Source organism: Trichosurus vulpecula, chromosome 2 (assembly GCF_011100635.1).
Source record: "Trichosurus vulpecula isolate mTriVul1 chromosome 2, mTriVul1.pri, whole genome shotgun sequence".
Taxonomy (NCBI): Eukaryota; Metazoa; Chordata; class Mammalia; order Diprotodontia; family Phalangeridae; genus Trichosurus; species Trichosurus vulpecula.
The window spans coordinates 417,038,221-417,053,970 of NC_050574.1; positions in this window are offsets into that span (position 1 = coordinate 417,038,221).

Here is a 15,750-nt window from a genome sequence, read left to right on the forward strand (position 1 = left end):
TCACAGTTGAGGAAACTGAGGCAAATAGAGGTTTAGTGAATTGCCCAGGACCATACAACTGGTAAAGGGCTGAGGTCAGATCTGAACTGGGTTTTTCCTGACTCTAGCTAGGTCTAGTATGCCGTACGAGGCTCCCCACAAGCTCCCGCTATAAAAGGAGGGGTATGGGAATAGAGGCCCTCTGATGTTCCTCTAGCTCACGTCAAGACATCACCCTCCTGGCAAACAGACCAACAGGCTCAAGCCCCAAGATCACCAATGACTCCAGCTAGGATATGTTTTGCCTCCAGAGAAAATTCCTGGTCTTCTTCCCTCCTTTGTAGGAGCCTCAGTGTTATGCTCCTTCACCTGACGGGTATTAATATTGCATTTCTGAACGGATTTAAGCCGACTCAAGCAAAATGATTTATCTGAAGGATTGAATTTAGTTGTGGCTGCACTACTGTCCTCAGGGCAGGGAGTTCAGCAGCAGGCTAGGGGGTGAAGGAAATATGGACAAGAACTCTGCAGATGATTTAGAGCAGAGACAAGAGAAAGACTAATTGAATTTCAGTCCTGTAAATCCTGAAAAATGGGGCTGTTTTCTTCTGTTAAATTTGCAATTAAAGTACTGTGTCTTCCAAGTTGTGCACTTTGTAGGACATCTTAAAAAAAATTACAGTACTTTTTCCCTAGGAGCTAAAATCCTGACTGCGCTGAAGATGACAATACTGCCATCTAGTGGAGAGTGAAGTCAGTCATACTAATGGCCAACCACAGGACTTGGTTCACTCATTTCTATTACTTAGAATTACAAATTTAAGGCTGGAAGGATCATAGGATCATTCATCTAGAGATGGAAGAGGTCTTAGAGGCCATTTAGTCTAACTCATTCATTTTGCAGATAAAGGGGACTGAGTCACCAAAGAGTTAAGTGACTTGATTAAAGTAAGATATCTGGAATTCAAATGGAGGTCACCATGCCTCCAACTAGCTGCTCCCTAAATTAGACATACTGTCTCCTGACTCCTTATCTTTACATGGGCTATCTCCCATTTCTGAAACGTTCTTCCTCTTACTTACAGCTCTTAGAATTTCTAGCTTTCTCTGAGACCCAGCTGAGATGCTGCCTCTAAAGTCTTGACTTATGCCCCAATTGTTTGTGCTTTCTCATGCCTAAAATTACTTTGATTTTACTTGTCTGAGCACGTTTTCCCCCAGTGAGACACAAGCTCCCTGAAGGCAGTTTGGAGAACAGCTACCAGTTTATCTGGTACATAGAGTTTGTGAAGGGGAATACCTGGAATAATGTGAATTATGTCTCAAATGTGAAATAGGTCTCAAAAGGTTGTTTGCGGTCAGATTGTTACAGGGCCATAAATGCCAAACAGAGGAGGAGATTGTATTTTATCTTACAGGCAATAGGAAGTCACTGAAGACATTTTAATCAGAGAAGGGGCATTGGCAGACCTGAGGAGCCTTAGGAAGATTATTATGGCAGCTAAGTAGTGGATTGACTGAAAAAGGAGGAGACTGGAAGCAGAGAGACCAAAGCAGAGAAATCAGTTAGGAGGCTAATGTTAGCCCAAATGAGAAATGATGACTTTTTAAAAATAAGTGCCACCTACAATCATTTCAAGCCTTATTTAAACCTTCCCCAGCTTGAGATGTGTCAAAAAAAAAGTGGTACCCAAGTGCCTTTAAAATTATGTTACCTCTAGCACATTTCTTTTGTACAAACTTGGTCAGGTCTAAGTACTCTTCTAGAGTTAATTAACTCTGTTTGCCTCAGTTTCCTCATCCGGAAAATGAGCTGGAGAAGGAAAAAGTAAACCATTCCAGTATCTTTGCCAAGAAAATCCCAAAAGAGGTGATGAAGAGGCAGATATGACTAAAACAACTGACCAACAACATGACCACTTTGCGGATTTGTTTTGCTTGAATATGTTTATTTGTTTTAAAAGGGTTATTTTTTTCCTTTTTTTGAGGGAGTATAGGAGATTATCAATCCTAATTTTAAATTAAAATATGGCCTCTGTATTCCTTTTTTAAAATACATGTTAAAAATAAAAATAAAATAAAATGCACTTAAGAAAACAGAAGGAAGTTCAGAAGAAAGTGCAGAAAAGGACAGTTTTAAAAGTAATATGTGGGTTTATTATATTCTCCCTTAAAAAGCAGCATGAAAAAAAGATTCACAGTTTTGTATATAGTTGTATACAAAGCTTGACTGTAATGTCTTATCATCGCAAGGAAATGATCTCAGGTTCTCAAAATCTATTCCAGCAAAAGTTCTCAAAAAAGTACAAAAAAGTACAAAAGTTCTCAAAATCTATTCTGAAAGGTCCTATCAAGCTGTGAATGTTATGGCCCATATATGAGGCCAACCTAGGTAAATCTGAACAGGTCCATGACCAGATTGGCTGCCATATGATGAATGTTAGTTGTAGCAACACTTAAAAAGAATTTACTAAGTTGTAAGTAGATTACAGTCTGTGTTTGTTGAGAGTTCCAACATTCATAAAACCACAGATCCTTGAAGTAGTGAATAATAATGTTGTAAATAATGTTGTATAAAATAATGTTGTAAAAAGTGTTGAATAATAATGTTGTAAATATAAGACTTACTTTTCCTTTAAGGATCCTTTCGTAATTGACTAGTGATGAAAAGGGCAGAGTGCTTTTGTGTAAAGAAAAAGATTTATAATAATTGTCAAAGGATGCATGAATTATAAAACAGAGGAACATTTTTATAACTAAAAGGAGTAAGAAAAGAATTTTGTGTGAGGAAACTGCTTTCAGACAGGATTTGAACAGTTTTGGATAGAAAATAGTTTATGGCATAAATATAAAAACTCAAATCCCCTTGTGAATGATGTAGAATGAAGCCTCACTTGTGCAGAAGCAGTTTGACATTTTAAAAAGGAACAGAAAATTTTTTTTATAAAATGGAAAAGCATCAGTATAAAGAAACACATTTTCAAGGGCACAAGAGAGATAGAGAGCCCTATGGAAGCATTCAGAATTGCAAGCATGATGTGTGCCCCAGCTCACTTTCATATACATGTTTTATGACAAAACAAAGTAAATCTACAAGAGAGACAGAGACAAAGAGATAAATCATACAAATACTCAGAGGCTGAGATATGATTAAAGAGGACTATTAACTTGATAGGGGAAACTTAGAGTGATTTTTTTAAGTGAAGAGGAACCACTGAGTAGTAGTTGAAGCATACGTATGCATGTATGGGTTTACATGTATGTATAACACTTATATATACAGATATATGTATGTATGTTTATGTAAACATACACACAAAAATGCTATTTGTCATTCAAAGCCCTTCATAAACTAGCCCCCTCCTACTTTTCCAGCTTTTTTACACTTTACTCCCCAAAAGGTACTATGAACCAGTGACACTGGCCTCTTGGCTGCTCCACAGAAAAGACACTATCAGCTCCAAGTATTCTCTCTGGCTGTCCTCCATGCCTCATCTACTCCAATTACTGACTTCCCTGGCTTCCTTTAATTCCCAAGTAAAACCCCACCTTTCACAGTAAGTTTTCCCCAACTCCTTTTAATTCTAGTGCCTTCCCTCTGTCTAGAAATATCAAGAATTGAGCATTCCACAAATGCAACAAAGTGCTTATAAACACACATCAGGACCTTGAAAGAGGCATGGTACTGACCAGACATGCTTCACAGTGCTCAGGTGCCTAGACCTCCAAGATCCCTAGCATTCTGATATGAGATACTAGAGAGGATCATGAAGATCCAAAACTATGAACTTCAAAGATCCAGGGGACCTAAAGCCAGGAGGTAAAAGTAAGTGCAGGAATCTAGGAGGCCCAGTGCTATATAGCAAACAAGATGTTGGTTTTACCTACAATTGTAAACCATCTTACCCACAAGAACAGTAGGGAGATGGAGCCTGGTCCTGACATAAAGCCCCCAATTCAGGAACTAAAATTGGAGAGACGAGTAAATCAAAGAAAATATCAGCCAAATGAAAAATTATTGCAAATCTAGAGAGCTTCCAAAAGAAGAAAGCAACTCTGTAGCAACTGTAAGCAGAAACTCAAAGGAAAAATGAATTTTCCATAAGAACTACATGGATACCTAGAAGAAATTCAGTAAGACATAAAAAATAAAATAAAAATCTCTGGAGGAAAGAACTAGAAGGAGAATTAATAGATTAGAAGAGAAAGAGGTAAACCTTACCCAAGTGATGGACTCCCTGAAACTAGAATAGACCAAATAAATCAATAATGATGCAATAACAATAAATATTAGAACAAATTCAAAAGATTGAAGAATTAGACAAAAATGTAAAATGTTTGATAGCAAAACACCTGACCTAGAAAAAGTGATCATTTAAGAATCATTGGATTCCCTGAAAACCATCATTTAAGAAAAACCAAACCTGGACACTGTATTCAAGAAATCAAAAATGAAAACTGCCCAGTTCTGTTAGAATCAGAGGGCAAAGTGACTATAAAAAGAATCCATCTATCAACTTCTGAAAGAAACTCCAAAAGCCAAAATCCCATGAATGTCATAGACAAAATATAGAACTCCCACATCAAACAAAAAAAATACTGCCAGCATTCAGAAAGAAACAGTTCAAATGCTATGTGGATCCATAGTCAAGCTCACATAAGTTCTGACAGCTTCTACTATAAATGAAGGGAGATTTTTCAAATAAAAATATTACAAAAGGAAAAAGAGATGGACTTGCAAGCAAAAAATAACTTACCCTGAAAAGCTGAGTATAAATATATAAGGGGAAAATTGATTCTTTAATGGAAGAGAGGACTTTCAAGCGTTCCTGATGAAAGGCTATAGCTGAGTAGGAACTTTGATAGGCAAACACAATAGTCAAGAGAAACCTATAAAGGCAAATTTATTTGAGCAAATTGGAAGGAACTCAATGATGATGTAGTGCTAACATCCTAATGGGAGGGAGGGAAAGTGTCTCTCTCTGGAACCTTAATGTCTTCAAAGGGTATTGAAAGATATAAATAAGAAAATCAAAGGACCGGAAGTTGAATTGGTTCTGTTATGAGGTGACAAGAGGTTTTTAAAAGGGGAAAGAGATGAGAAAGTAGAAGAAATCTACCTGTATGGAAAGGAGGAAGAAGAGAATAGAACTTCCTATTGGAGTGCATGAAAAGAATATGCAAAAATGGAGGAATGGTTAGGGAGAGCGAGCATTAGATAAACCTCACTCTTATCTGAAATGAACAAATAAGGATTGAATACACACATATATACATATACATATACACACACAAAGAAATACTTTGGTGTCATAATATATCAGATTTAACAGATAAACAAATGAGAATGGGAGGGTAGGTAAGAGGGAGGATATTGCCAGGGAAGGGAATAGTAACAAGGAAAACAAACCTCCTGATCCTGAAGGGAAAATTTAGAGGAAAGAAATAAAAAGAAAGAATTAGAATTTAAGGGGGATGCCCAGCAATTATGGTATATGAATGTAACATAATATTATTGCACTATAAGAAATGACAGGGGAGAAATTTTAATATTTATGAAATGAATGTTGAAAACTGAAAAAAAATAAATTAAATATTAAAAAATGACCAAAAAAAGATTATTTCAAAGACTCTTGAGTTAGTACGAACTGAATCAGAGTGAAAAGAGCAGAACCAGGAAAACAATTTATACAAGGACAACATTATAAAGAAAAACAACTTTGAAGAACTCTGATCAATGCAATGACCAACCATATCTCCATAAGAACCATGATGAAGCATGCTATCTAACTCTTGACAGAGAGGTGATGGTCTCAGGGTACCGAAAGAAACATACATTTGTGTGCATGGCCACTGAAGCAGCAGATAGAGTTGTGGTACAGTACATAGAGTGCCAGGCCTGGAGTCCTAAGTTCAAATCCAGCCTCAGAGATTTACCAGCTTTGTGACCCCGGGCAGGTCACTTAACCTTGTTTGCCTCAGTTTCCTCATCTGGAAAATGAGCTGGAGAGGGAAATGGCAAACCACTCCAGTATCTTTGCTGAGAAAACCCTAAATGAGGTCACAAAGAGTAGGACACAACTGAAATGACTGAACAACAACATGGCTGATTTGCAGATTTGTTTTGCTTGACTATATTTATTTGTTAAAAATGATTTTTTTCCTTTCCTTTTTTTTGAGGGGAGATAGGAGGATATTATCAATCCCGACGCTAAATTAAAAGATGGCCTCTGTTTCACTTTTTCAAAATACACATTACAAATAAAAATAAAATGCACATAAAAAACAGAAGGAAGTCCAAAAGAAAGCACAGACAAGGAAGACAGTTTTAAAAGTAATATATGGGATTTATTATATACTCTTTGAAAAAGAAGCATGAAAAGGAGATTCACAGTTTTGTATACAATTGAATACGATTCTCTTTTTGTGTTCTGCTGTGTATATGGATATGCTCTCTTTTATGTGCTTAAGTTTTAAAAATTAATTTTAAAAAAGATGTCACATGAGGTGAACCTTGAAGGAAGAGAGGTATTTTAGCAAAAAGATAAGAGGAAGGAAGATATTCCTAAAATGACAGACAGTTTCTACAAAGGCAGGAGATTGGTATTACCTTAAGTGTCAGGAAATACTCCATAGAACAAAAGAGAAATCATAAGTTTTAAAGCTGAAAGGAGATTTAGAAATTCTCTAGTTTTACAGAAGAATAACCTGAGGCTCAAAGAGGTGAAAGATTAAGAGACCTGACCAAGGTCACATCATAGGTTAATGTGAGAGACAAAACTAAAGTGCCCGTATGCTCCTAAAAACAGAACAGGCATTTCCTGAACTGCCTAAATAAGGTTTCTCTAATCGATCGCATCTCGTGATAGTATCATTAATGCTTTATAACCAAACAGTAAATGCCTAGCTGTAACCTCCTTTGGCCCAATGCCCATTTATAATATCATTCCTCTGGAGCTAACTACCCTAAAAATGTTGTTTCCACTGACCAGTTAATGATGTGAGATGGTCTATGCCTAGAAAAATAATTACTCCTATTTTATAGCACTTAAAATTTTATTATTTACATTATATCATTTTGCAATTATGATTTCTTCATAACATCTCTCTGAAGTAAGCAGTTAGTATGAATGTTATGCTCTCTACATTTTTAGGCAAGGAAACTTCACAGCATGCTCCAGTTGTTGGGATTCTTTCCTGACTCAAATTACCTTTTATTTTATTTTCTGAATATCAGTTGTTTCTTCAAATAGAATGCAAGCTCCTTGAATGTGGTAATTATTTCATTTTTTTTCTTTATATCCCCACTGCCTAGACCAGTATAGGTCTTTGTATGTAGTAGGCACTCAGTGTTTATCGCGTTGAGCTGAATTGAATCTGGTGAGCCATAATGCTATTTTTAAGAAGCCTAAACCTAAAAATGGTGAAGGACAAACACAACCCGCGAGTAGACCCAAAATTTGTTGGCCAGAAGCTGCTCACTTAACTTGGGGTTCACTAGCTAGATCTCTCTCAATATCTCTCTCTCTCTCTCTCTCTCTCTCTCTCTTTCTCTCTCTCTCTCTCTCCCTCTATCTCTCTGTCTCACTGTCTCTTTCTCTGTCTCTATCTCTGTCTGTATGTCTCTCTCCCCTTTCACAAAACCCAGCTCACTCTGAAGCTCATAGATTGGACCACAATAGGCCCCTGCCCAAGCTCCACTTAATGGTTGTATTTTGGGCCCACCTGGCTTAGAGTAAATGTCAATGGTAACTGTTTCCCTTTGGAACAGCAATCCTGAGGGTCTTCCTCTCCCAGTTTGATTTTTTTCCTTCTTTTCTAATTAAAGGGCTATCCCTTGACTCATTTCTTAAAGAGGCCTTTTCACTGAATAGGCTTTACCTCACTCTAAGTGAGTACGTGAAAAGGCTTTAGCCTATGTGGTGCTAATGTGATCAAAGATCTTTCCCACCCATTCAATAGGCCTCAGGTGGAGCTAGTTAAGGGGAGCTTGATTAGGAGAGGCTAAAATGGAAATGATATCTTCCAAGGTCCCTTCCAGATCTAAGTCTATGAATCTTTTTTGAATGTACCACCAGTATATTGTCTATAAACTCTATAAAGTTCTATTTAAGTAATGTGTGGCTGAATTTCTATTTCTTGGGGTCTAGAACTAGACCAATTAAACACTTTACAAGGTTGTTGTAAGAATCAAACAAGATGGAAAGGATTCTAGGAAGATGGTGGAGTAGGACAGAAAATTCCAGGCTCTCAAGATTTTTCCCCACAAAAGAGATAACATAACTCCTCAGGGCAAACACAGAGCAGTGAAAATAAATATGTGTGGGGACAGAACAGTGGTCCTCTTGGGACAATCAGAGAAGATCTGGAGAAAAATCCCAGGGTAAAGTTTGGTCCCTGTGAAGAGTTAATACCTCCACGCTATGCTAAACAACAAGGAGCAAGCCCTGGGGTTAGATGAGCTGGGAGGCTGCCTTAGCCCCAGCTAGGGGAACTTTTATCCCTATGACAGGAAGGGAGTGTGTTGGTGACTATGAATCTGTATTGGGTCTGTTTGTTGATGTTTATAATTTGTTTGTATGTTGCTCTGAAGTTCAGGGTGCTGGCCTTCTGCCCTGAACTAAGTGACTGATATTTGTATGCTGAATTAAAGTGAACTTGTCAACCCCTTCCACTTGCTTTCCTTCATTAAGCAGATCAAAAGAACCTGTGCTGTTGGCAGCTTTCTGGGTGCTGGCTGTGGGTGGATCTTATACCCCCACAGAAGCTGCTAGCCAGATTGTTGAAACAAATGGTGTAGTCGGCAGGATTTGGCAGGAGGGGCTGGTGAGGAGAAAGAAGAAGCAGACAGCGGCTGCTGAAATATTGATCCAGACAGAGCATGAGACTGCCTGCATGGGAATTTTGGAAAGTTGAAAGCGCTGAGCTGCCTTGGAACTGACTTCGGAGAGAGGACCAAAATGGTGGAGAATTGCTTACATTCCAGAAGAAGCCAGGTGAGGCCAGCTAGAGTTGGAACCCAGGAGCTTGGAGTCCAGCCCTGGGGCAAGATGGAAACTTTGCAGCAAGACACTGAGTGTGCTTTTTCCCTGCCTTCCCCAGCCAGAGCAGAGAACTTTGAGGTGAGCAAAAAGGTGGAGAATCACCTACATTGCAACCCATATTCTGGCAGAAGCCAGGAGGGGCCACCCAGAACTAGACAACCAGGAACCCAAGGGCTTGGAATTCAGCCCTGGGGCAAGATGGAAACTTTGCAGCAAGGCACTGAGTCTGCCTTTTTGGTCCCTTCAGCTTGGGCTGCTTGGGATCCAGAAGTGAGACATGGATTTGCTTTTGTTGGGGTGAGGGAAGTGCCTTGGACCCCCCAGGGACCCCACCCCATTGGCTTTTATCGTCTAGTCACCCCTCAGGACTTGGAACCGGGGACTGGAACATAATGGGGAGAACAGACCCTAAAAGAACTTTGTTTGACCTCTTTCTTTGAAATTGGGACTTTGGGTGCCATGTGGAAGCCTGCAAGGGCAGTTTGGGGAGGAAACATCCCCAAGAGAACTCTGTTTGTTTGTTTGCTTTAGGACTTTACTAACTAAAGCATGCCTGCACCTCAGGGTACTGGGAAAAAGCCTGCACAGTGTGCTGCTGAAGAAGTACTTTATTTGGACACTTTGTATTAGCTAAAGAGATTAACTTGCTTTGACCTAGGGGTGGACATTTTAATTGTTAACAAGTATTTTGGGAATGATTAATTGAAGAGATTATCTTGCTGGGACCTAGGGGTGGGTCACATTTGAATTGTAAACCAATATTTGGGTATGTCACTGAAAGATATGTTTTGCTTTATTATGAATGATATGTTTTAGTTTCCTTCGTAATTGGATCACAATGTATGTTCTAGGATACATGACTGATTAGATTATGTATCCTACAACAATGGGTGGAGTGTGTTGGTAGGCAAAATGGGCTCCTTAGCACTTAGTTCAACAAGTGCCCTTGAATAGTTTGGCTTTTGTTCCATTTGAGTAATTTAGTGTATTTCATTGAGCCTTACTAAGTGCTAAGTCCCAGGCCCAAACCCCTATTAGGTGTAAAACCTATGTGGGTGTGGATTGGCAACTAAGGTGGGGCTCAAGGTGGGGCTAACTCCAGGGAGGGCCTAGTTTACATGTCTGGGACAGCAGAGGCTTTTAGACCACGTGGGTTTAAGTCTCCTCTTTGTGACGATTTTAGGTCACGTGGGTGAGTCGCATGTGTGACTCACCCCTGATGCTGAAAAAGATATAAAAACCAGGGGTTGGCTGTCTCTTCCTTGGAGCTCCTCCTTACAGCAGTGGTGGCGCGTGACTCTGGGCCAGCCCTTGTTCTGAACTCCTGGGCTGAACCTAGATGTTGGTAACCATGAATCTGTATTGGGTCTGTCTGTTGATGTTTATAATTTGTTTGTATGTTGCTCTGAAGTTCAGGGTGCTGGCCTTCTGCCCTGAACTAAGTGACTGATATTTGTATGCTGAAGTGAGCTTGTCAACCCCTTCACCTTGCTGTCCTTCATTAAGCAGATCAAAAGAACCTGTGCCGTTGGCAGCTTTCTGGGTGCTGGCTGTGGGTGGGTCTTATACCCCCACAGAAGCTGCTAGCCAGATTATTGAAACAGGGAGTTGGGTGTCTGAGCTGGGGAAAATCTAGGGAACCTCTGCTGACAAGGAACACCGGACCCAACTGTATTGCAGGACTTGGTGGGAAGGAACCAGCACACACTGGTAAGTAAAGAAGTGGTGGGGATGCTACTGGCTGTGGGCACTTACAAGAGGCTGGAGGTCTTGATTTCAATTCCAGGCTAAAGGGGAGAACTGAAGGAAGATTGAAGGCCAGAGGCACCCTCCTCCATACCCCAGGGCTAGAGATGATTACAAAAACTAAGCTATTACAATTTTTTTTTTAAAATGCACAAACAGAGGAGAAAGAATCCAGACATAGAAAGTTACTATGGGGATAGAGAAGGCCAAGGTTTGTCTTCAGAGGAGGATACTGAAGCAAAGAAACCTTCTTCTTCCCCAAAGAGTGACTTTAGTCATCTGCTCAAAAAGAATTCATAGAAGAATTTTTTTAAAAAAAAAACCTTTAAAATCAAATGAGAGAAGTTGAGGGGAAAAAAGAACAATCCAAGAAAAACAAGAAGATTGTGAAAAGAAAGTCAACCAATTAGAAAAGGAGATCCAGAATCTCAAGAAAGAAAATGACTCCTTGAAAATCAGAATTGGGCAAGGGGAAGCCAGCAGAGTTATAAGAGATCAAGAAATAATAAAACAAAATATAAAGAATGAAAAATAAAAGAGAATGTGAAACATCTCATAAGAAATAAAACTAATCTGGAAGAGAAAACATAAGAATAATTGGACTATCTGAAAGCTATGATCAAAAAAAGAATCTTAATGCAAGAAATAATTAAAGAAAATTATCCTGAAGCATTAGAACAAGAGGAGAAAATAGAAATAGAAAAAATCCACTGATCACCACCTGAAAGAAATCCTATGAGGAAAACCCACAGGAATATTATAGTTAAATTCCAAAACCCCCAGCTCAAGGATAAAATATTACAAGCAACAAGAAAAAAAAACAATTTAAATATGGGGGTGCTACAGTTAGAATCACATAAGACCTAGCAGCATCAACATGAAGAGATTGTAGCTCTCAGAACACTATATATCAAGGAGCAAAAGAACTGGGGTTTCAGCCAAAAATATCATACCCAGTAAAGCTAAGTATAATCCTGAACAAAAAAAAAAAAGGATATTTAAGGAATTGTCAGACTTTCAGGACTTTGTTTAAAAAAAAAACTTGAGCTTAATAGAAGATTTGACATACAAGAGCCAAGAGAAATATAAGGTACATACCAAAGACTAATTACAAAGGACTCGATAAGGACAATCTGTTTATTTTTTTTTGTACGTAAAATGTAAAACGTATGTCTAAGATTGTTATTAGCAATTGGGTAGTTAGTAAGAAAGATTGGGGTAGACCTGAGTATGACATGACTTTAAAAAGTAAAACCATTTAGGAACAGCTAAAAATAGTAATTATCTTATATAAACGAGGCATGAGAGGAAGAACCAACACAGAGGAATTAGATGGGGAAGAAGGGCTGGTAGTTGTGGAACCCTACTTTCATCAGGTATGGGTTCAAGAGAGAATAATACATACACATCTAGAAGAGTAGAAAAGTCATATAAATTCAGAAAGAAATAAAATGCTAAGGGGATAGGGAGCGGGGAGAGGATAAGGGAGGGATCTCTCACCCTCACTCTGGATTTCATGGATTGGACAACAATAGGTCCCTGCCCAAGCACCACTTCGTGGTTATTTTGGGGGCCCTCCTGGGTCAGAGTGAATGAAAATAGTAACTGTTTCTCTTTTGACCAGCAACCTTGGGGGTCTTCCCTTCCCAGTTTTTGTTTTTTGTTTTTCATTAAAGGAGCCTTCCCTTGACTCACTTCTTAAAGAGGCCTTGGGGAATGGATATTGCCTAACTCAAAGTGAGAACCTGAAAAGACCTTAGCTTAAAAGGGCCAAGGTCCCCCACTGCATTCTAGACCATCTCCAGTGGTCCTGATGAATACCTGGCCACTGGACCCAGATGGCTCCAGAGGAGAAAGTGAGGCTGGTGACTTTGCACAGCCCTCGCTAACTCAAATCCAATTCATTTGCAAGTCATGCCATCATCTCCCTAATGTTATGATTCTCTTGGAGAATGGAGGACAAAGCACAACCTATGAGTATTCCAAGCTGCCTGAATGGGGACCCAGCTGTCCAGTTCCAGTTGGGCAACTCAGTTCTTATTCAGCCTCCCTTCGCCTCCCTTCTCCTCTTTCCCCTCTCCCCTCTGCTCTCTTTCCTCTTCCCCTCCTCCGTTCCCCTCTCCTCCCCTCCCCTCCCTCTGCTCTCCTTTTCCCTGAGGGTGTTATGCCCAAAGGAAGGTAAATTTTGATGGCCAAAACCTGTCTAGTTAACTTGGGGTTTACTGGCTAGATTTCTTTCTCAAAGACCAAGCCTTAAACACAATTCAGCCTGGCTAAGCAATGAAGAGAGGAAGAATGAGCAGACTTCCCAGCAGGGTGCTCCCCCAAGCTCCCACGTGATGTTCAGCACAGTTTCCCTTTTTTTTAAATTACCCATACCCTCAGCTTTTTCCTCTTATCAGCTGTTTCCAAAGCTTTGTAGGCATTAAATACGATTAAACGGTCATAAATTTATGGGAAAAAAGCCCTACGTGGCTTTCTCAGGGAATGGAGAAACAGTGTATGAGTCTTTCTTCCTTCTTTTTTTCCTTCTATTCTCTACGGGAATAAAGAAGTCATCTCCCTAAAGGGAGCTACAAACCCCAAAGAGGAGTGAACATGTTCTCAAATACTTTCTCAGGTTCTGAAGGACTTGTAATATGTTCAGACTATTACTTCCCAACCCATTTAATTCCATGTCTCCCAAGAAAATTCCTAAATTTTCTATTGTGTGCCTGGGAGCATGTAGAGAAAATGCTATACTCCTGATGAAAACTGGCATGCATAGAATAGGTTATTTTAAAAGTACCTGACTATAATGATAAAGACAGAAGAAAAAGAAATTAAAAATAAGGAAGAACAGGGACCTAGCAGTGTTAAGGGTAGGGCAATCAAAACTTAGGTTGGGGAAGCTGGAGAATTTTCCCAAGAGCTGGGGGAAGGGAGAAGGGCAAACATCCTTCCTCTATCCCCCACCCCTACCCCAAGTAGTGCCTGCTGCCTGACCAGCCCAACCCCTCATCAGGCCGCTGGAAAGCCAGACTCCAGGGTTATGGTTATTCATACCCTTCTCCTAGGGTACACCTCTACAATTAGGTCACAGTTCCCCTGACCACACTACTAGCCTGGGGATCTGTACTACACGGGACACTGGGGATCAATGTGAGATCAATGTGGGGATAGATACTGAAGGCATTTGGTTGCTGTTGCACCTCCCCGTGCCCCTATCATAAACTCAGCCCTAGCTGTCTCCCATCTTACCCTCCTTTACCCTCCACTGTGAGCTCTGGAACTTTCCTCCATCATTAAGCTTGCTTTCATCCCAGATCTCCCCCTGTCAATTTCCTTCTATCTTCTGGTGCTCATTGAAACTAGCTTTATTGAAAACCCCAACGTCTCTTGGCATCCTTTCCAAGGCTGACTGCTCCTTCTTTCACATACCCTCAGTACCCAGGGCCGAGAGGAAGAGCTGGCAAATGCTTTGATCCTCACTGGCACTTTCAGACCTTTCCTTTGTCAACATCACTGAGGAACCACCTCTGCCTCCCTCAAAGTTTACTTCATCCTATCCAGATCCTTGCTGAGGTCATCTACAGGCCTCCAGGTCACCCTCCTTCTTCCCCAGGAAGTCTAGTACCTTTTTATCCACCCTAAGCCCCTGTGGTCATCATGTCCAACTCTCTCATTTTATAGATGAGCAAGAGGCTCAGAAAATTTTAGTGATTTACCCAGGGTTAAACAATTAGTAAGTGTTTTGGGCACAATTTGAATGTTCTTGACTCCTGACTACGGCATTGTGTCACCAAGCTGAGTTTCGTTGGCAAAAAGAAGGATAAATAAAGATTAATTCAATTATGTCTGCTTTGTTTTCCTTTGCACCCAGATGTATAGATCTGGTAAATATATATTTGATGTTTCCATTTATCATGTCTGGAAATCAGCTTTGGTCCCAGCATACCTATTTGAATTTGTCAATGGCAATTGTTTCTTTTGACTAGCAGCCCTGAGCGTCTTCCCCTCCCAGTTCGATATTTTTTTTTTAGTTTTGATTAAAGGGGCCATCCCTTGATTAACTTCCTAAAGAGGTCTATTCACTGAACGGGCCTCTCTCAATGTTACCTCCCTCAAAGTGAGAATCTGAAAAAGTCCTTAGCCTAAAAGACCCAGGGTCTCCCAACGCATCCTGAGTCATCTCTAGTCATCCTGGTGAATGTCTAGCCACTGGACCCAGATGGCTCTGGAGGAGAAAGTGAGGCTGGTGACCTTGCACAGCCCTCCCTTACCCCAATCAAAGTCAACTGCAAGTCATATCATCATTTTCCTGATGCCATGGTCTTCTTGGAAAACAAAAGACAAACACACAACAACCTATTTAGCAGTGACTCAGAAGTCTCTCATGCAGTTGGTTCCAAAGGATTTGTTTTTTTCACGTACATCTATCTGTATGGCCTGGCATAGAAGTCACTAACTTCTCAGTGCCCTAGACTTTCTCAATGCCCTCCTCAGTGTCTAAGACTTTAAGACACAGAGATAAGCTGCTGGTTTGCATAGATCATAGACCTAGAGCTGGGAGGGACCTAAAAGTTCATCTAACTCCAACTCCCTAATTTTACAGATGAGAAAGCAGAGGCCCAAGGAAGTTAAATGACTTGCTTAGGAACCCATTCAGGCAGCTTGGAATACTCATAGGTTGTGCTTTGTCCTCCGTTCTCCAAGAGAATCATAACATTTAGGGAGAGGGTGACATGACTTGCAAATAAAGGGGAGATTTGAATCCTGAACCTCTGGCTCACTCCACAGCCAGTATTCTTTCCATTAGAACAGGCTGCCTCCATGCTGATGATAGTTTCCACATTGGGAGTCTCTTGCATCAGTGAAGTCACAGGAAAGCAATCATTAGAGGTTTATTTTATTATATTTGATTGTAATGAAGGGAAATAAATATTAAACTTTTACAACTTTCCCATGGTTAAAAAGATGAGTTAAAAGCAGACATTTACAG